This window comes from Muntiacus reevesi, chromosome X, assembly GCF_963930625.1.
Source record: "Muntiacus reevesi chromosome X, mMunRee1.1, whole genome shotgun sequence".
Classification (NCBI taxonomy): domain Eukaryota; kingdom Metazoa; phylum Chordata; class Mammalia; order Artiodactyla; family Cervidae; genus Muntiacus; species Muntiacus reevesi.
In genome coordinates this window covers 36,744,501-36,767,400 of record NC_089271.1, presented here as the reverse complement: position 1 = coordinate 36,767,400, position 22,900 = coordinate 36,744,501, and the positions used below count along the sequence as shown (strand labels likewise).

General features: G+C 38.6%; 1 non-coding gene across 1 annotated transcript; it reads right to left on the bottom strand.

Moving 5' to 3' along the window:
* Window positions 1–10,591: 10,591 nt before the first annotated feature.
* Window positions 10,592–10,698, bottom strand: LOC136154855 (U6 spliceosomal RNA). The gene has a single exon (XR_010660562.1). It is a non-coding gene; the product is annotated as a U6 spliceosomal RNA (small nuclear RNA).
* Between the last annotated feature and the right edge of the window lie 12,202 nt (window positions 10,699–22,900).

Below are 22,900 nucleotides of genomic sequence, written 5' to 3'. Positions count from 1 at the left end.
ACTCAATCCAGTGTTATATCACATATTCCTTGGCTGTATCCTAGTTTCTAATAATACAGATTAGTAAACCTTGCGATTATTTGGGGGGGGGGCGTAATCTAATTCCTTCAAGGTCATACTTTGTACTTGTCCATCCCCCACCCAAGAGCATACTAAACTATGATCACAGTTAGGGGTCTTGTGGGAACAAGGATTATTTGCAGTAACTGTTGATTGTTGGATAAGTTCTTGCATCCAAAAAGAAAAAAGAGACAGTCTGAAAATCAGCCATCAGCTAGGAGACCTAAAATTGTCATTGGCCAAGACCACAGGAAAGAAGAGTACAAGATGGACATCTGGGGGGAAGCTCTGCAATAAGTTATGTTGTAGGAGACAGCTTGAAGCCTGGAGAGTTTTGAAAAGTCTTCTGTGCTCTAGTATGAGTATAGCATAGATCCTTCAGGGCAAAGTAGCTTTAAAGTTGGTGTAAGAGGAAGCACCAAAGTAGCTTTAAAGCTACTTTAAATTCTACCCATAAGTTCACCTGTCATCCAAACCTAATTAATCAAGCTCTCTGTATGGATAACAAATAACTGCTAGGAAATCCTGCTTCCAAAATCTTATTGACATGACGTAGCTGAGAAGACTCTAGGTCCTTTGTGGAAACCTACCTAGGCTACTTGAGCAAGTATCCTGCAACCCAGGAAGATCTATTTTTAAACAAAATCTGGAGCTGATTCTCATGAGCTCAGACAGCTCCTCCTGGGTAGAGGGGGGTTGGTTACCCATAAATATAACCAGCTTGTTGCCCCTCTGACTTAGTTTGGATTCCTATCAGTCTGATTACTAATGCCAAGTCTGACAAACACAGTAAGCAACTGGGGAGTAAGATGAACAAGATTCATGCAACTCAGAGGTGGCCTTACACCATGCTCTAGACTGTGCATGCATGCTCAGTTGTGTGTGACTCTCTGCGATCCCATGAACTGTAGCCCGCCAGGCTCCTCTGTCCATGGGATTTCTCAGGCAAGAATACTGGGGTGGGTTGCCATTCCTTTCTCCAGGAGAATCTTCCTGACCCAGGGATTGAATCCACGTCTCCTGCCTTGCCGGTGGATTCCTTACCAATTGTGTGCCATCGGGGAAGCCGGATGCTCTACACTCGGGATTGGCAAACTTCTTCTATTGAGGGCCAGTCAATAAATATGTTAGGTTTTTTGTTATAAGAGGCAAAATCATGGTTATATTGTAGCTATTTATATAACAAGAAAGAAAAATGTCCACATATATTTTACTGAAAAAAATCAAATATAATAATGATTGAGAACAGTTGTTTTGAGGGGTTTTTTGGAAACACATAACTACTAATGAGAAGAATGGAATTACAGGCAAGATAGCATTTCACTTAATTGGGCTCCAATGTTAGTATTCCTATAACCAAGTTGATTAAAGTAGGCCTGATCTCACCCCAAACCTACTCAATTTGAATGTGAATTTTAACAAGAGCCCTCAGTGGTGTGTGTGCACCCTGAAGTTTGAGAACACAGTGGTTGAGTTCCTTAATACTATCTGAACTGCATTTCTATGCTTTTAAAGAAGAAAATGAGGATTTCCTTGGTGGTCCAATGGTTAAGAATCCACCTGCAAGGTGAATGGATAAGGAAGCTGTGGTACATATACACCATGGAATATTACTAAGCCATTAAAAAGAATTCATTTGAATCAGTTCTAATGAGATGGATGAAACTGGAGCCCATTATACAGAGTGAAGTAAGCCAGAAACATAAAGACCAATACAGTATACTAATACATATATATGGAATTTAGAAAGATGGTAATGATAACCCTATATGCAAAACAGAAAGAGAGACAGATGTGTAGAACAGACTTTTGGACTCTGCGGGAGAAGGCGAGGGTGGGATGTTTTGAGAGAACAGCATCGAAACATGTATATTATCTAGGGTGAAACAGAACACCAGCCCAGGCTGGATGCATGAGACAAGTGCTCGGGCCTGGTGCACTGGGAAGACCCAGAGGAATCGGGTGGAGAGGGAGGTGGGAGGGGGGATCGGGAAGGGGAATACATGTAAATCCATGGCTGATTCATGTCAATGTATGACAAAAACCACTGTAATACTGTAAAGTAATTAGCCTCCAACTAATAAAAATAAATAGAAAAAAATAAATAAATAAAAATAAACAGGAGGAAAAAAAAAAAGAATCCACCTGCAAATGTAGGGGACACGGATTTGATCCCTGGTTCAGGAAGATTCCACATTAACTAATCCCATGCCCCACAACTACTGAGCCTGTGCTCCGCAACAGGAGAAGCCACTCCAGTGATAAGCCCACCTCACCACAAAACCAGAGAGTCACCCCGGCTCTCTACACCTAGAGGAAGTTCGCACACAGCAACAAAGTTCCAGCACAGTCAAAAGGAATAAATTGAAAACAAAATGAAAGTTGTGTGACTTAGAAAACATTCTCAAACCATTCTTGCCTGGGAAATCCCATAGACAGAGGAGCCTGGCAGGCTACAGTTCATGGGGCCGCAGAGAATCGGACAACTGAGTGAGTAACACTCTCACACTTTCAAAATCTCACTTCAAGAAATCTTACAGGGTCTCTGGCCCTGAAGCAAAGACCCAAGTGACTCAATTGTCAGGCCTACCGCCAAGACAAAAATGTTCTACCACTAAATTGTGGCAATGGTATTTAACCTCTCAATATACTATAAAACACTGCATCTTATATTCCAAATGGGTGGATTCTATGGGAGGTGAATTGTCTCAAAGAGGCTTTTTTAAAAAATCAAATTGAAGAATTTCTGAGTTTATAGGTGGATTTTAAACGCATTTTTTAAACTTCCCATAGTTTTTCAACAGACAGCTCAAGTAGAGAATTGCGAGGACTCCAGGTTTCTGATTCAGGAAGCTCTGAGTACAAATTCCAGCTGTTCTACTGACTGTGTTACAGACACTAAGCTACTTAACCTCTCTGAACTTCAACTTCTTCTTTTGTGAAGTAGAAATAATAACAGTACCCACCACATAGGGGTACTAGGGGCATAAAAAGTAACTGTTAATGCAAACTGTCTAGCACAATCCATGTCACACACTCTTGGAATCATGACACACTTCACATTAACCAAGTCATAATTAACCATGCCTGATCTATCATCCATGTTGTATTATATTTTATATTGTATAGAATATCTTCAGCTCCATTATCAATCATACTTGCCTTAACTCCTTTTCCTTATGGTTCATGGTAATAATGACAGTAAACACATAGTATGCATGCATGCATGCTAAGTTGCTTCAGTCATGTCCAACTGTGTGCAACTGTGCAAATTCATGGACTGCAGTCCGCCAGGCTCCTCATCCATGGAATTCTCCAGTCAAGAGTACTGGAGTGGGTTGCCATTTCCTTCTCCAGGGGATCTTCCCATCCCAGGGATGGAATCTGCGTCTCATGTCTCCTGCATTGGTGGGGAGTTCTTTATCACTAGCTACAGCTGGGAAGCCCAAACACATAGCACTCATATCCAAATACCAGACCTTATTCTGGGGTGCTGGTTTATACATATTAACTCTTTCAATCTTAACATTAACCCTTGGAGTTATTTTTACTATTTAATATTACAGATATGGAAAATTAGGCAGAGGGAGATTAACTTGTTCTGTACCACAGAGCTCAAAAGTGGTGAAGCTAAGATTCAAATTAAGGCAATCTTTCTCCGTTCATGATTACACTGTACCATAGGATGAAATATATATACATATGCACACATATATGGGATTCCCTAGTAGTTCAGAAGGTAAAAAAAATTGCCTGCAATGCAGGAGACCTAGGTTTGATCTCTGAGTCGGGAAGATCCCCTGGAGAAGGGAATGGCTACCCACTCCAGTATTCTTGCCTGAAGAATTCCATGGACAAAGGAACCTGGCAGACTATAGTCCATAGAATCACAAAGAGTTGAACCCGACTGAGCAACTAATATACACACATACATACACATGTAAGTATATAACAATATAATAAATAACACAACACATGTATATATGTATATGTATGTGTGTGTGTATATATATAGGGCTTCCCAGGTGGCTCAGCAGTAAAGAATCTGCCTGCAATGCAGGAGACACAGGTTCAGTCCCTAAGTCGGGAAGGTCCCCCAGAGAAGGAATTACCAACCCACTCCAGTATTCTTGCCTGGAAAATCCCGTGGACAGAGGAGCCTGGTGTTCTACAGTCCATGGAATTGCAAGAGTTGGACATGACTTAGTAACTAAACCACCACCACCATGTATATTTTGTCTTGGTCAACCTTATACCAATGCCCAGCCCACTGGCTTTTGGAGGGTCCACATTTGTATACCAAAAGACCATACAAAGACAGATACACGGGCACACTTGCAAAATAAAAAATAGACTGAGGGAAAAGCAGATTCTTTGTACCTCTTTTCCCAAGAAAACTGGTCTCTACAGCAATGCTACTCTAAATGTGGTTCATGGACATAATAGTGCTGTTCAGTATCTTCATTTGCTATTCTTTTCTCCCAATCTGATGGCTGTCTTTTCACCTTACTTATAGTTTCCTTTGTTGTGCAAAAGCTTTTAAGTTTCATTAGGTCCCATTTGTTTATTTTTGCTTTTATTTCCAATATTCTGGGAGGTGGGTCATAGAGGATCTTGCTGTGATTTATGTTGGAGAGTGTTTTGCCTATGTTCTCCTCTAGGAGTTTTATAGTTTCTGGTCTTACATTTAGATCTTTAGTCCATTTTTGAGTTTATTTTTGTGTATGGTGGGAGGGGGGATCGGGATGGGGAATACGTGTAACTCTATGGCTGATTCATATCAATGTATGACAAAACCCACTGAAAAAAAAATAACTAAATAAAATTTAAAAAAATAGTGCTGTTCAGTAAACTTGTAATAGGCAAGATGTGTACAGAATTCAGAGCATTCAAGAACTTTTATGGGACTTTGACATTGACACGACAAAAGAGCATATCATCAATGGACTCACTTAGCTGTACAAGGAATTTTACAAGAGTATTAGAGTTCAAGGTGGCTTAGAAAATTTAAAACAAAGAAACTGGGTCTTTAGCACACATAGTTAGGGAGAGAATACTGAGAAGCGATCCTCAATGTTTTCTTTTTCTTCTAATGTTCCTCAAACTAGCTGTTCTCTCTGCCAAGAACAAAGCTTGGAGATCTGAACACTGAAATTTATTATGAGACAGTGGAGAGAGGAATGTAAGATACAACACTGAGGCAGCCTCTCCTGAGTGAGAAAGGACGTGAAAGCTGCAGCAGCGGTCAGGGTATGAAGAGTAGAAATGAAGCACGGAAGGGCCTGCTGCTACATGGGCTCCTACAAGCATGGTCTGAACAGCTCAGCTGGGAGAGGGGAAATTAGCACTATCTGTGGGAACTCAAAGTGCTGAGGGGCCAGCTGACCTAAGAACCTTGAATAATGACGAACATAGGTTTCCCCCCTTCACACACACCTTGATAGAAGGTCACAGACAGTATGTCAAGCCCCCAGATATTGGCATCAGGGCCAGATCAGGGACAACTTTACAGATAAAGACCAGCACAGATTGGGTGAGCCTGTGAAACAGGGAGAAAGGTAAAAATTTGAGTCAGCACAGAAAAAAAAAAAATACTAGGGAAATGCCTTTAGAAGTTACTTAACTTGACCAGGGTAACTTGCATAGAACAGGGACTCTGGTTCAAATCCAAGCTCTGAAATTTGTTAGACTTGGGATCTTGAAGATATGGTTGAATGAAGACATGATCTTGGTTACATGGAAAGCATATGAATAGGGCTTAGTTCATAGGAAATCCAGAGAGAAGATGAATAGTTACTATTATTATTGGTGGCAGTATCGCACCCACATTTTATATTTGCTGATCCAGGTTCAATAGTTAGCCCAATGTGTGTGTGTGTACTGTGCTTAGTCGCTCAGCCATGTCCAACTCTTTGCGACCCCTTGGACTATAGCCTCCCAGGTTCCTCTGTCCATGGGGATTCTCCAGGCAAGAATACGGAAGTGGGCTGCCTCAGGGGATTTTCCCAACCCAGGGATCGAACCTGGGTCTCCTGCATTGCAGGCATATTCTTTACCATCTGAGCTACCAGGGAAGCCCCAAGAGAGTCAAACAAACATTACCAGTGGATTTTATCTTCAATGTTCAGGAACCTACTCTGTAGATCTGAATGCTGCTAACACATAGTTATATCCTACTGTGCTTAAGCATAAAGCTAAACATATAGCTATTACAAGAACAATGAGATAAACAGGAGTTCACTTGAAAGAAAATCAACAGCTGTTTGATTTTGTTGTGTGTTAGAAATAACCTTGCTGGGTTTAGAGCTCAAACATAGTAACAACAAAATTAGAAGACAACTGTGAATGGTTGGAAGGAGGTTAAACACTTCCTTCTGTACCATGACTACTTCAAAGAGAACATTCCAGAGTTTTTTTTTTTTTTTCCCATGTTACTGAACGAACTCCCTGGAATTATTTTTCCTGAGCTGGTCTCTCAATTAGAGGACAGTGATTCATTCTCACAAAGTGTGTCTTAATACACTTCCAGTTCTACCCAAAATGTGCAACTTGAAAATTATACAGGCACAGACATAACAGAATACACCATATTTGTGGAAAGTTGGGGAAAACTGCCTGTTTTGTATCAGGTACTTGCTACTTTAAAAAACTTATCCTTGATATCATATCATTAAATTTATTATTTTTTGTGTGTGAATATAAATTATTTAAAACATTGACTTTTACAATTTTATGCATTTACTCTGTGAAGGACCTTACTGGAGAGAAGCAAAAGACAAACTGTTAAATGAACCACTGACCACCCACCCTTGCCAGGACGCAGAGAAGAGAAAACACTTGCAGGAGTCATCTCACAACAGGAGGTCCCGGTAAGGATCAAGGAACTCACAAGCTATCAGCAACCAGGATTCTGGAGAGGTCAAAAAGGGATGGGAGACTCCAGTCCAGAGGTCCTACCAACTTCCCAGGATCCTCCTCAGTGGAATCCATCTCGGCTGAGTGATGCCTGTGCCTAAATTTATTATTTTTTTAATTAATTTGTATTGACATATAGTTGATTTACAATGTTGTGTTAGTTTCCATTTGATCTGGTTCCTCTGCCTTTTCTAAATCCTGCTTGAACATCTGGAAGTTCACAGTTAACGTACTATTGAAGCCTGGAGAATTTTGAACATTACTTTGCCAGTGTGTGAGATGACTGCAATTGTGCGATAGTTTGAATATTCGGGCATTGCTGTTCTTTGAGATTGGAATAAAAACTGACCTTTTCCAGTCCTGTGGCCATTATTGAGTTTTCCAGATTTGCTGGCATACTGAGTGCAGCACTTTCATGACATTATCTTTTAGGATTTGAAATAGCTCAACTGGAATTTCATCACCTCCACTAGCTTTGTTCATAGTGATGTTTCCTAAGACCCACTTGCCTTCACATTCCAGGATGTCTGGCTCTAGGTGAGTGATACCATCATGATCATCTGGGTCATGAAGATATTTTTTGTATAGTTCTTCTATGTATTCTTGCCACCTCTTCTTAATATGTTCTGCTTCTGTTAGGTCCCTATAGCTTCTGTCCTTTATTGTGTCCATCTTTGCATGAAAAGTGCCCTTGGTATCTCTAATTTTCTTGAAGAGATCTCTAGTCTTTCCCATTCTAAAATAGGCCCTTACTACTTAGAAAATCCCTCTTTGATATTGTATCATTTGGTTTAAATGAAATTAAGTTCAAAATTTTAAATCATATGCTAATGTTCTGACTTTTTGTGACCCTATGGACTGTAGTCTATGAGGCTCCTCCATCCATGGGATTTTCCAGGCCAGTATACTGGAGTGGGTTGCCATTTCCTTCTCCAGGGATCTTCCTGACTCAGGAATCAAACCCGGGTCTCCCACATTGCAGGCAGATGCTTTACCCTCTGAGCCACCAGAGAAGCCCAGTTTCACACTAGGAGACTAAAATCTATTGATCTCTATACACAGGTCTTGGGAGGATATATCAATGGATTTGTCTATATTCTGATATTTGAATTAAAGAAATATATTTCATATGATCTCTTGGTCTATGTTTACCAAGTGGGCTGTTGCTGAACTTAGTTTTTGCAATCTAGATAAAAGTATATTTAAAGTCTATTTTTGAACCTTGGAACATCATTATTTGATGGCTAGATTCCAAATATGATTTCCCTACACATACGAAACCTTCCCACACCCTATCTCAACTATAATTTCTGCTTCCCTGGTAGCTCAGATGGTAAAGAATCTGCCTGCAATGCAGGAGACCAAGGTTCAATTCCTGGGTCAGGAAGATCCCCTGGAGAAAGGAATGGCTACCCACTCCAGTTTTCCTGCCTGGAGAATTCCATGTACAGAGGAGACTGATGGGCTACAGTCCAAGGGGTCATAAAGAGTTGGACACGACTGAGCAACTCACACTTTTACCACTTTTATTCTTATGTTACACAACAATGTTAAGTGATTTTTTTACATTATATTGTTTGGTTTTAAGGATTTTGCTTGCTAATGAAATATATCTTAGAGTTGGTTTTTGTTTTTCATTATCTTAATTTCCCTTCAAGTCCTGACTCTTGGAAATATTTTCTGACTGCACAACACCAAAAACGAAAATGTCACCAAAATCTATTTATATGAACCAGAAATCCTTAAATGAACTGGATGTGTTCATAATGTAGAAACAGAGTGTTTCCTGGCATTCGGTTAGAAAGATTAAATCAAATTAGCCTGGATAAGTCAACTGTTACAAGGACTGGAAATTGCTAAATTAAACGTTAACAAGAGTTACAAATGGTACTGTGCCTACTTAGAAATGAATAAGGTTATTAAGGGGCTCAGAGAAGGTAAGTCAGATTTTAATATTTTTATTCAGTGAAGCAGAAAATGAAGTAGAAGTCTAACAAATTATTTTTGTAGCTGATAAGGCTTCCAGAAAATAATTTTTAATTAGGTGAGAGAACAATTAAATGGACAAGAAGTTATTAAACAAGGAAACAAAAAGTGGCAACTCTAAAAACTGAGCTTAAACTTCTGTTGGCAAAAACAAAGATGCAAACTAACAGACCACAAAGATGGAAACTAACACACACAAGAGAGCATCCCCATGGCAAGGGCAACAATGAAGCACCGTGCAAAGTACCTGCCAAATGCACAGTATAATATGCTGTCTAGGAAACAGGGCATCACTTTTGGAGAACTGTGATGCTCATATACAGAATCATGGGTGAAAAAAATCAGATGCTTCTTGAACAGATACTGGAATACCTAGTATAAATCTTATTTTTATATATTCTGAGAAACTAGTAAACATTTAAGACCACTCATCAAGGAAAACTGAAACAGCAACATCTAACAGCTGCCCAAGTCACCACAGCCTGTTCTCTTGAGTAAGACATGAGAGTACAGAGAGGCTAGGATGATAGGACTCAATGGCTGAGAATATGGACTCTTGATTCTAGACTACTGGGATCTGCAGCCTGGCTCAATTATTCATTAATTATGGACAACCTCCTGAGCTTATTCTTATGTAAATAGAATGAAGATGATGAAGTCTATCCCATTGGGTTATTGTGAAGAGTAAAGGGAGCTAAACAATCTAAAGCATCCCTGGAATAGTCATTTATCCTTTCTTAACATAAAAAAAAAACCTCACCCAAAGTGAATACTGTGTGTTAGTAAAAATACATACTCTGGCCAATGATCCTATAAATTGACAGAAATTTCTAAGGTCCCTTGCACTCTGAAATGCTAGAAGCGTATACCTGTTAAAGAAAAAGATTCCTAGGGACTTCCCTCACAGTCCTATGGTTAAGATTGAACAGCTTCCACTGCAGGGGGTGAGGGTTTGACCCCTGGGCTTCCCTTGTAGCTAAGTGGGTAAAGAATCTGCCTGCAATGCAGGAGACCCGGGTTAGATTCCTGGGTCCAAAAGATCACCTGGAGAAGGAAATGGCAACACACTCCAGTATGCTTGCCTGGAAAATGCCATGGACAGAGGAGCCTGGTGGGGTACAGTCCATGGGGTTTGAAAGAGTCAGACACGCCTTAGTGACTAAACCACAGGAACTAAAGATTCCACATGCCTTGCAGTGAGGCCAAAAGGAGGAGGCAGAGGAGAGAGATTTCTAGAGTGCAGAGGATAAGTTTGGTTTCTTAACATTTGGATACTGGTGTGTGTGTGTGTGTGTGTATGTTTTTTATTGGAGAATAATTGCTTTACAACATTGTGTTAGTTTCTCCTGCACAACCAAGTGAATCAGCTCTTTGTATACATATTATCTTCTAACTCTTAGGCCTCCCTCCCACCCCTCTAGGTCACCACAGAGCACCAAGCAAAGCTCCCTGTGCAATACGGCAGCTTTCCACTAGCTAGCTATTTTACACAGGGTAGTTTATATAACTTAGTTCTTATCTCTTCAATCCATCCCACCCTCCCCTTTCTCCACTATGTCCACATGTCCATTCTTTATGTCTCCATCTCTATTCCTGTTCTATAAATAGGTTCATTGTGTACCATTTTTTTTTTAATATGGAACGCTTCACGAATTTGCATGTCATCCTTGTGCAGGGGCCATGCTAATCTTCTCTGTATCGTTCCAATTTTAGTATATGTGCTGCTGAAGCGAGCACCATTGTGTACCATTTTGCTAGATTTCACGTGTCAATATATGATACTTTTCTCTTTCTGACTTATTAATACTTCTCTCTGTATGACAGACTCTACATCCATTTACATCTCTACAAACAACTCAGTTTTGTTCCTTTATATGGTTAATATTCCACTGACTATATCTACCATATCTTCTTTATCCATTCATCTGTCGATGGACATTTAGGTTTCTTCCATGCCCTGCCTATTGTAAACAGTGCTGCAACGAACATTGGGATGCATGTATTTTTTTTGAATTATGGTTTTCTCAGGATATAAGCCCAGTAGTCGGATTACTGAGTCATAAAGTAGTTCTATTTTTAGTTTTTTAAGGAACCTTCCTACTGCAATCCATAGTGGCTATATGAATTTATATTCCCATCAGTTTCGATGATGAAAACCTGAAAACACTTCCTCTAAGATTAAGACATGGATGTCCACTCTTGCCACTGTTGTTCAACATAGTTTTGGAAGTCCTAGTCATGGCAATTAGAGAAGAAAAAGAAGTAAAAGGAATGCAAATTGGATACTGATATTTTGATTCCATGACATATCAACATATTTCATGACTCTATAAGGACCAACTACATAGCATTCTTTTCTCTTGAACAACATTAAAAATGTGCCTGAAATACCATTATCCCCAAGTAGTTACTCAGAATGTTTATATCTCTTTATGCACATCTATTCACACAAACGGACAGCCATTTATAATGACAATGATGACAGGGCCATTTGTGATCTCAATGATGAGGGACTCAGCCAGGTTTAAGTGTCTGCCCCATGGCTCTGTTTCCATCTTTACTACACCTGATCCTCACCTGGTGACTCAGTTCTATTAATAATAACTCACTCCCACCTTTTATCTATATATGACTGGCCTCCAGCACCACCTCCCACACTTACAGAGCAATTACTATAGGTCAGGCACTGTTTTGTAAGTATTTTACATCTGTTAATCCTTTAAATCAAACACCCCCCACTCCTGAGCGCAAACAATTATTACTCCCATTTTATTGATGAGGACCCAGGAACAGAGAAGCTAAATTTTCTTAGTTTCGCACCTGGTCAGGAGCAAAACTGGGATTCAAATTTAACCCTACACTATACTTCCTGGGTATAGTTAAGACCCAGAACCTTGGTCCCCACCCCTGAGTTACTCTTATATTAACAAGTCTTACTTTAATATTTACCTAGTGCTTCATGGTTTTAAATGACTTCACCTCCATGATCTCATTTGTTCCTTGTGGCCATTATGCAAGATAGGATAACTATGAGGAAACAGGCTCATAGAGAGCGAAGGTGTACAGGAGGGAGTGACAGGTAGAACAGAGCTTAACCCTGTGTCTTTGGCTACCAAAACCTGTTATTCCCATCACTTCCATTATTTTGTTCTGAAGGTTTAGAAAAAGAAGATACCTACGTGATAGGGACTTTCTGGGGATGGATTTTATGATGGAGATAGAATATAACCAAGACTCTGAATTCAAGATGACTCTCGGGGAGGGGAGGATGAGAAAACACAGAATAAAAGGAAAAATAACAGAAAAAGGAGATGAGAAAGGATAGATATTAGCTAGATTATCATGAAAGAAATGAAAGAACTTGGTAGTGGTTTAGGTACTGAGAGTCAATGAAAAGTTAGATGCAAAACTGATTTCAAGGTGTCAAATGTGAGAAGCCAGGAGACCGTCAATGCCATTAACAGAAACATGGATGAAAGAGGAATTGGTTTCACATCAAAGTGAGTTTGGCTACAATCCTGAAGAACATTGGCTGACAGTTGAACTTGGATGTACAAGTGGGAAAATATACAGCAGATGGAAAAACCTAGAAATGGATAACTTGGAGGCATTCACTTAGAGGTGATATTTAAAACTATGAGTCGATAGAAGGCACAGGCCAAGAAAACAAGTAATACATTACGGCCCAAATGCTAAACCTAGGGGGAAACCATCACTTAGGGAAGAGAAGAAGAAACAAGAGGGAAAGTGGTAGAAAAGTAGCTGAAGAGATAGTATAGAATCACGGATATTAAGAATGGAAAAAATTCAAGAAGTAGGAAGTGACAATGAATGCCACATAAAGCAAAGGAGTCAAATGGAATGAGGATTTGAATAAGTATACCTCACAGCATTACTACATTTATAATAAATTACTTGGGTAAATTGACATCGTTCCTAACTATAATAGAGGTACTTAAAGGCAAACTTTTAGTGTTTCCTACTGTAACTTCAGTACATAGTGGTGCTCATGTTTACATGTCACTAAATAAACAGTTACTGAATAGGGGAATCAATAGATAAATGAATATAATTAGATTTCTTGAAAGCACCACAAATGACCCTTGGAAATTCAGTGTCAATAAACCAATGAAGGTAGATGTCATGTCATAGGGCAATTTACAGAAAGTGGGACTTTAAAACAGAGAAAGTGGGTAGTATAACAATAGAGGCAGATTTAATTAAACATTTCTCAGAGATGTGTTCTTGCTCAAATGATATAACAGATCAAGTGGACTTCCTATCCTAGAACACTATATATTTATCAGATTTTGTCCTTCTAACAGCTCTGCTTGACTTCCAGATGATCTTCAAGAACTTAAGGCAGTCACTACAGTTGCCAACTCTACAAGTGATGGAAGTAAGGGGACCTACGTGCTTTACTAGTGCTATCTTGAGTAGAATCAGAACTCCATGGACGAGGCATCAAGGAAGATGGAATAAAGCAGGGTAAAGAAACAGAAGTCAAGAAAATGATACTACCCACAAAAAGACGTAGCCTGGAATGGACCCACATTCAAGACAAGTTTCAAGTCCCTTGATGGGGTTTTCCTTTGTGGTCCAGTGGTAAAGAATCTGCCTACCGATGCAGTGGACACAGGTTCGATAACTGGTCAGGGAAGATCCCACAGGCCACGGAGCAACTAAGCCCAAGCACTACAACTACTAAGCCCATGCTCTAGAGCTCTGCAACAAGAGAAGCCTCACAATAAGAAGCTTGAGCAACACAACTAGAGAGTAGACCCTGTTCGCTGCAACTAGAGAAAGTCTGCATGCAGTAACGAAGATCCAACGCAGAGAAGAATAAATAAAAAGAAAAAAAGCGTTCCACCAAATCATCCAAAATATGTGGGTGTGTGTGGGAGTAAATGGGTGAGAGCAAGTGCATACACAAACAACATATGGGATATACAAAAACGTAGTTACAAGTAAATTCTAAATAGAAAGGATTATAGCTAAATGTTTACATATGCTGGCAAGATCGCTGTAACATATGTCATTGAGTAATAAGGCTTAGGTAAAACAAACTGCATGTTTCACAAATTAAAGTTGCACTTCCTTCTCTTAACATACAAAATGATTATAAGAAAGTCATTTCAACAAAAATGCTAGATGTGTCTCCAGGACACAAAGAAGCAAAAAGAACTATTTTATTATTGTATTCACTAAATTATTAGAACACGTTGGCAAACTTGAATAAGCTGAGTGACAGCACAGCTAATTACCACAGACTGGTAGAGCATTTCAGAAATCCTAAATACATAGAATAAACATGATTTGACAACAAAAAGACATCTTCTTACCTTTTTCCTTATCTGTTTCCCAGATATTAGTTGCCCATATGTAAACACATATTTGTGTACATGTTTTTATGCACACAGGGATAGACAGATCTATTTAAGAATTTTATTGCTGTCCAATCAAATGTCTTTATGCACTTAAGCCATAGGCTTTAAATTATAACAGTCTTGTGTTTAAGCTGTTATCTAAACAACATACAAACAGTGTATTATGAAGTGAAAAAATTAAACACTCAGTGCCTATGCTTGAAAGACATTTTAAGGAGGCCAAGATTTAAGCAGTATTTAAAATATATTATCATATATAATATATTCTAGTCATGACTGAATGCTTTAAAAAGATACCTCCTTTGTTCTCCAAATACATAGTCTGATATGCTGCAAAAATGTAGTTTTGACTTAAACGAGGACAATGATGTAGCTAATTAAAACAATCCATATTAAAGAGAAATATTTTAAAATCTGATGCATCTCTCTAGTGTATCATATTCATATTCACAGTCAGTATCTCATCTTCCTGTGGTGCTAAAAACATCATATTTATATTGAACTTATTCCAAGGCTTTCAAACTTCAGTAATCCTACTAAATATATATCCATACTAGATATGTCACCGTATCAAGAATAGGAGTGAAAGCAAAGAACAATTCAACGGTGCTAAATAAACTCTGACTTATCTAACAAAGTAAAGAAATTCAGAGCAAAAGGACTGCTACTTAATACCTAGAGGTGTAATAGGTTTTTGGCAAAGTGACACAGTACTTCTGCTATGAAATTGATTATGTCACAGATACATAATTGCTCCTATGTTCAGTGGGATCTAGAGCAATGCTTCAATTTGTAGATTAAATTAAGTGCTAATAACAAGAAGATACCTATATCTCCCTCCTCATTCCATCAAACTTACAGAGCAGCCCACTGGCCAAAATGTCCCTTCTTTATATATTCCTGTCTTTTTCCTTTTAACCAAATGGTGAAAACATAGTCTTTCATTTTCTGAAACCAAACCCCACCTCACAAACACAAAACACAAAAATCAAGAAAGACGATGTCACACTGAAGTCCACTAGACACAGTAGTCTTACCTCAATCTGATGGCTAGAACACTTTTGTAGGCTTACATTTCTTTCAGACACACAAACTGTAGAATGCTGGACTACCTGACCCTCAAGGAGTGCTAGGAGCAGAAACTTGAAAAACTAGTCTCTTGTGTTCCCACAATCTATTTACTGAACACACCCAGTAACACACAGTAATATTTATCTGTGGTGGACAGCTATTCCAAAGAAGCAGGTGTATCTCCACTTTAAAAAAACGAATGCCTGTGCTGATCAGCAGGGGAAAGGTAAGAGCTGTTTTATCCATTAAAGCATGCTGACATGAGTTACTTTTTAAATCAATGTTTTCAAGATGATTCATTCATTTAATATTCTATTCTCCCAAACTCGTATTATTAAAGGACCTGGAGGAAAATGTATCTAATGATTACAATGAACACATATCTGCCAGGTACTATTCCAAGTGCTTCATATATATTATTTCCTATAGTTTCCAAAACTTATGAGGTATTAACTATTATCCCCATAATACAGATGAGGAAACTAAGAACTTTGCCCAAAGTTACCCAATTAGTAAGTGGTTCATCCAGAAGTTAAATCCAGGCATTCCAGCAACACAGTTCATGCTTCTAACCATGAACCAGCACTGTGTACATAGGACTTTTAGAAGGTAAATTGTAACAGAATGTGGCTGCTCAGCTGAACAGTAGGTAATGAGTGAAGTCTTCTTAGTATTTGTACTATGTTGGAGTAAGTGAAAATTTTGGAAGATTATTTCCCCAAGATGGGTATTCATTTATATTATCATAGCAGGCCTCTTTTTCTGCTTTTCTGCAATGGTCCTTCAAGGTTCTGGAGAATTAAAAAAAAAAAAAACTCCACATAAGTCCAGCTTAAAGTGCCAGTAAAGTTATTAAGTTCAAAGAATAATACAGAAGAAGCCAATATAATACCTTTTAAAAGTCTCAAGGATAAATGCTTAATTCTGTTTTTCAGATTAGATCAGTTCAGTTGCTCAGTCGTGTCCAACTCTTTGCAACTCCATGGACTACAGCGCAACAGGCTTCCCTGTCCATCACCAATTCCTGGAGCTTGCTCAAACTCAAGTCCATTGAGTCGGTGATGCCATCCAACCACCTCATCCTCTGTCATCCCCTTCTACTCCTGCCCCCAATCCCTCCCAGCAACAGGGTCTTTTCAAATGAGTCAGTTTTTCACATCAGGTGGTCAAAGTATTGGAGCTTCAGCATCAGTCCTTCCAATGAATATTCAGGACTGATTTCCTTTAGGATGGACTGGTTGGATATCCTTGCAGTCCAAGGGACTCTCAAGGGCCTTCTCCAACATCATAGTTCAAAAGCATCCATTTAGATTCGATAATTCCTACTAATTTGTCTTCAAATTCACTGATTCTTTCTTCAAGGTGATGTTGAGCCCATCTTTTATGTATTTTATTTTGCTGATTATAAGTTCTAAATTTTCATTTGGTTATTTACACTTTTCCATTGTCTGTTAAAATTCTTAATCTGTTCATTCATTAAGACCATATTTCCTTCATTCACTGAACATTTGTCTTTAGTTTGACCATCGAATAATTGCTTTAAAGTCTTTGTCTAAAAAAATCCAACAACTGGCCATCTTGGGACTTTTCTCTCTTGACTTTTTCTTGACTATTGACAGGTCCTATTTTCCTGTTTTCTCCATGCTGAATATTTTTACTGTATATTAAAAATATTTTGGAACGCTGGGTTCTGAAGAGTGTTGATGTTTGTTCTGTTTAGGATTGCTGGGTTCTGTCGCGTGTCAATGGTTTGTTTAACAGGTAGTTTGATACCTTGGATCTTGTGCTTTATTAAAGCATGCAAAAAGCCTAAGCTGTTTCCTAAGCCCAGTTAATTTTGAGGAATCAACCTCCAAATTCTATCTCTTCTACAGATCCTGTAAGACTTGGGTTTTAGGATTGTTAAAGAGTGAATCTATTGTAGGCCTTAAAACGGGGCAAAATCTTTACTCCTAAAGCTTCTGGTGTTTCAACTGGATACCCAACATATTAGGGAGGTATTATCAAGGACTCATCACTTGTTCCCTGTATCTCCAACATCCCCCAGCAAGGGTCAACTGGTAATATCTCTGCTCCTCTTAACCCTGTACCCTCTGGTCAGTCTCAGGCAGTCTTTCCCTATGACTATTCAGCTCAGTCCTCAGTCAAAGACTCTTGGGAAACCTCCAAATGAACTTTTGAAGATTTTCCTTTACATAGCTCCCTCTTCTCTGATGCCTTGTCTTGCAAATTCCAGCTTCTTTAGCTTTACTGAATCTTGATTTCTACCTCATCAGCCCAGCAGTACCATTGTGTGTTGCCTAGAATCTAGCTTCCTGTGCAATTGGAATGTTTCCCCAAGCAGACAACTGGAGTGATAATTTAGCTACCTGTGAGCTTCCTTTGTCTCTGGAATCATAACCTTGTGCTGCGTGTTGTACAATGTTCAAAAACAGTCAGCTCATATATTCTGCCCAGTTCTGTGACTGTTTTTGGCAGAAGGGCTACTCTAGTGCCAGTTATTCCAGGGTAAAAGTCTCCCAGGGAGCTTCATCTCTGACAAAATTTAAATGGTAATAAGAGACCTATTTCTTCTGTTTCATCTCACACATTCTTGCACGGCTTTACCCAATCTCAAAACATAATCATATGCATCATATGTCAGGAAGGTGGTGGGGAACAATCAATCACCTGGCTGCTACATCCTTTATCCTCACCGAGCATCTTAGTTTGGGTTCCCTTAGAAGCAGATGTTGAGACATGCATTCAAGTAAAAGTAGTTTCAGAGAAGTTGTAGTTACCTATGGCTTCTGAAACAATGTATCATAATCTTGGTGGCTTAAAACACACATAAATCACTGTCTTACAGTCTAGAGGTCAAGAGGTTTGAAATTATTGTTATTGGACTGAACTTGGGTACTGACAGGGCCACACTCCCTCCAGAGGTTCTAGAGAATTTGTTTCTTTGCCTTTTCCAGCTCCTAGAGGTACATTCCTTGCCTATGGTCCATTCTACCATCTTCAAAGCCAATAGCATAGTATCTTGCTTCAGTAGTCACCATGCCTTCTTCTATATCAAAACGCTCCCTCAACCTTTCTTATAAGAACACTTGTGATTACACTAAGGGTCCATGCATAAAATCTAGGATATTCTCCTCCACTCAAAATCTTCCACTTAATCATTATTTGCAGGGAAAAAAAGTCTCTTTTGTCATACAAGGTAAAATTTACAGGTCTATGGACTAGCATCGGATATATTTTGGAGCCACTATCCAGCCTACCTAAGTCCACACTCTGGCCCCTAGAGGTTCATGTCCCCCCCATATGCAAAATACATTCACCGAACTCTTCAATCCCAAAAGTCTCAAACTATTTCAGAACAAACTCAATGTGTAAAATCTCATCATCTTGATCAGGTATGAGTGAGATTCTCAGGCAAAATTCCTCTCCATCTATGAACTTGTGAAACTAGAAAATAAGTTATCTACTCTCAAAATACTGTAGTGGGACAGGCATAGTTACAGATATTCTCATTTCACAAGAGAGGACAAGGAGAGTCACTAGCCCAAGCAAAATCAAAATCTAGCCAGGAAGTTACCTGAGGTTTTAAGACCTGAAAATAATCCTCTATGGCTTGAAGTCCTTGACCTGTGATTCAACCCTGTGGGACAGTCTTCACCCTAGGGCCTGTGGCTCTGACCTCTAGTACATTTCTATGCTACTGAACAATATTCTTGTATCTCTTCTTTGTATTCACTTTTTTAAAAAATGGTTTTAACATCTCCTGGTTCTCTCATGACTCAGGTAAAATCTTTCAACATGTGTTCATTTCACATCTGTATTTATGTGATTTATTTTGTTCTAAAAATTATCTTTAAGACAAATTTAACATAAAGAAATTGATTGCATTTCTACACACTAACAAAATATCAGAAAGAGAAATTAAGGAAATAATTCCATTCACCATTGCATTAAAAAGAATGAAATATCTATGAATAAACAAACCTACCTAAGGAGGTCAAAGGCCTATACTCGGTAAACTAAAAAATACTAATGCAATATATTGAAGATGACACAAACAGTTGAAAAAATATATCAAGTTCCTGGCTTGAAAGAGTCAATATTGTTAAAATGACCATACTACCCAAGGCAATCTAGAGATTTAATGCAATCCCTATCAAATTACAAATAGCATTTTTCACAAAAATAGGAAAATGAGTTTAAAATGTGTATGGAAACACAAAAGATCCTGAATAGCCAAAATAATCTTGTGAAAGAACAGGGCTATAGGAGTCATGCTCCCTGACCTCCCACTGTATTACAAAGCTACAGTAATCAAAACAGTATGGTACTGGCATAAAATCAGATACATATACCAATGGAACAGGACAGAGTGCCCAGAAATAAGCCTACTATGGTCAATTAATCTATAACAAAGGAGGCAAGAATATACAATGGAGAAAAGACAGTGTCTTCAATAAGTGGTGCTGAGAAAACTGTAAAAGAATGCAATTAGAACATTCTCTAACACTATATACAAAAATAAACTCAAAATTAATTAAAAACATAAATGTAAAATGGAATACCAAAAAACTCTTAGATGAAAACATAGGCAAAACACTATAACATAAATCACAGGAATATTTTTTTGGATCTGTCTCCTAAAGTAAAGGCAATAGACAAATGAGACTGAATGGAACTTAAAAAGCTTTTTCATAGCAAAGGAAGACACTGACAAAATGAAAGACAATCTACTGAATTGGAGAAAATATTTGCAAATGATATGACTAATAAGGGATTAATACACAACCTGTATAAATAGCTCATACAACTCAACATCCAAAAAAAACTTGATTTAGAAATGAGTGAAAGAAATGAATAGATGTTTTTCTAAACAGGAAATGAAAAACCACAATGAGATATTGCCTCACTTTTGTCATTATGCCTATCATCAGAAAGAGCACAAATAACATATATTGATGAGGATGGGAAAAAGGAATCCTCATACACTGTTGGTGGGAAATTAAATGGGTGTAGCCATTGTGGAAAACAGTGTGGAGCTTCCAAAAAAAAAAAAAAAGAAAATAAAACTAAAAACTACCCAGCAATTCCACTCCTGGAGCCAAGAAGAACAAAAACACTAATTAGAAAAGATGCATGCACCTCAGTGTTCAAGTGAAGCATTATTTATAATTGTCAAGATAGAGAATCAACATAAGTATCCATCTATAGATGAATGGATAAAGAAGATGTGATACACACACACACACACATACACACACAATGGAATACTGCTGCTGCTGCTAAGTCGCTTCAGTCATATCTGACTCTGTGACCCCATAGACATTAGCCCACCAGGCTCCACCGTCCCTGGGATTCTCCAGGCAAGAACACTGGAGTTGGTTACCATTTCCTTCTCCAACGCATGAGTGTGAAAAGTGAAGTCGCTCAGTCGTGTCCAACTCTTTGCGACCTCATGGACTGCAGCCTACCAGGCTCCTCCATCCATGGGATTTTCCAGGTAAGAGTACTGGAGTGGGTTGTCATGCCCTCCTCCAGGGGATCTTCCTGACCCAGGGATGGAACCTCCACCTCCTGCCTCTCCTTCATTGGCAGGTGGGTTCTTTACCACTGAGCCACTTGCAAAACCACACCTGCAAAGCCCTTTATTTCATCTGGGAGATATTAATATATTAGATCATGAAAACTCTGAATTTAAAGGCGCTCTGTTCTGATTGTCATATCTAATAAATCATTAATTATATAAAGGAAGTATTCTTTAAATTCCCTGAAAATAAAGAAATTGAACAGTGACACTTAAAATGGGATAGATTGAAATAATACATATTCTCTAAGAAACTAACAACCATTTTAAGAACTCAAATGCATAAAATGTGGTTAAATCTTTAGCAAACTAGTTTAACAGTTCAGGTTTTAGGAAAATTATATCGTCTTTCATTTATCCATATTAGGTGTAACACAAGCAAACTTTTTTAAGCTACTTGGGTATTTTTTTTCCCAAAACTTATACACTTTTACTGATCAAATGACCTAGAATTCCTTCCAATAAAACTTTAAGACTTGAAAAATCTGTTTAATCAAATCCAGTTATTTTGCTGACAAACCTAAATTTCCACAATAATAAAATTCTAGGTATATCAGTTCGAGAGCATTTCAAAATCCTTAGATAACTAAAAACCTTGGATGACACTAAATTGAGTTCTATAATGGATAGTTTTACTATTTAAAAGATAATACAGTGAAATACTGTTTACCTATAATTTTAATTTATACACTTGTGCTTATTTGTACATGCTGCAAGGAGGCTAAATCATCAGCTCTGTCGATCAACATGTTCACTTTTGTCACACTGAGAAGCTGTACATATAAGGAATGTGTGTGGCCAAAAAAGGTGGGTTAGGTATATATGTGACCTAGTCCAGTAAAAATCACATGAAGTACACAGTTATGGACCCCCAGACCTGTCTGCAATAAAAAAGTGACTTTAATTAAAAATTTTAATTAATATACATCACTGAGACCCTACTATGAGCCTCAAAATTCAGGGGAAAAAAGAGAGTGCTTCTGTTCTAAAGTAAAATGACATTTTGTTCCAGAATAGGAAAGAGGGCACTGAAATAAAAAAAATAAGTATGTATGTACTTAATACAGAAAAGTAAAGAAGGTGTATGGAAGTCAACTTTGAAAAATAGCACAAATTTGTATTACATTTTTTCCAAGTCTGACTCAGTTTTCATGAGTTTATTCATATGATTTTCAAAAACAGCTTCTGGTTATTTAGTATCAAATATCATATTGAATATTGAACTCAAATCTGAGAACTGCATTTGCTCTCAGTAAAAAAGACTAAGTTTTGTTAGAGAGTTTGCTCTAGTTTCCTCAACTCTGTCTGCTTTTATTAAAAGATTGCAAAAGTTTATTGCTCAGCTCCATTAGTTTCCTAAGACTATACCTACAAATTACCACAGACTTGGCTAAAATAAAAAAATAAAACATTTATTTGTTTTAATTCTGAAGGTCAGAAGTTTGAAATATGTTTCTCTGGGCGACCTACTTTGGACTTTGCCCCCAAAAGCAGAGATCTGCATCTCAACAGAATAACTGCACCAGGCCTGGCCGCCCCTTGGGGGACCTGTCTCAGCAGCTGGGGAGGGAGACACCGGCAGCCATCTGTTAGGGGCGTGGCCTGTGCCGGGCTCTGTGTTAAGTCACAGTTTATAGGCACATGGTGACGTCATCTCTGGGAAAACCCCAAGATGGAGGAACTCTGATTATCCCTGTTTTACAGGTGAGGAAGCTGCTGCTCACAGGAGACAAACAGATGTCCAAGATCACACAGCCATAAGGTGGTGAACTGGGATGGTGAACCCAGGTCCACTGACCCCACTGTTGAAGCCAGCTGGGCAGCCTCTGACCAGTCCCGTATGACAGGCCAGGAGCAGCAGAGGGGGGCCCTTCGGCATCTAATGAACGTCCACAGA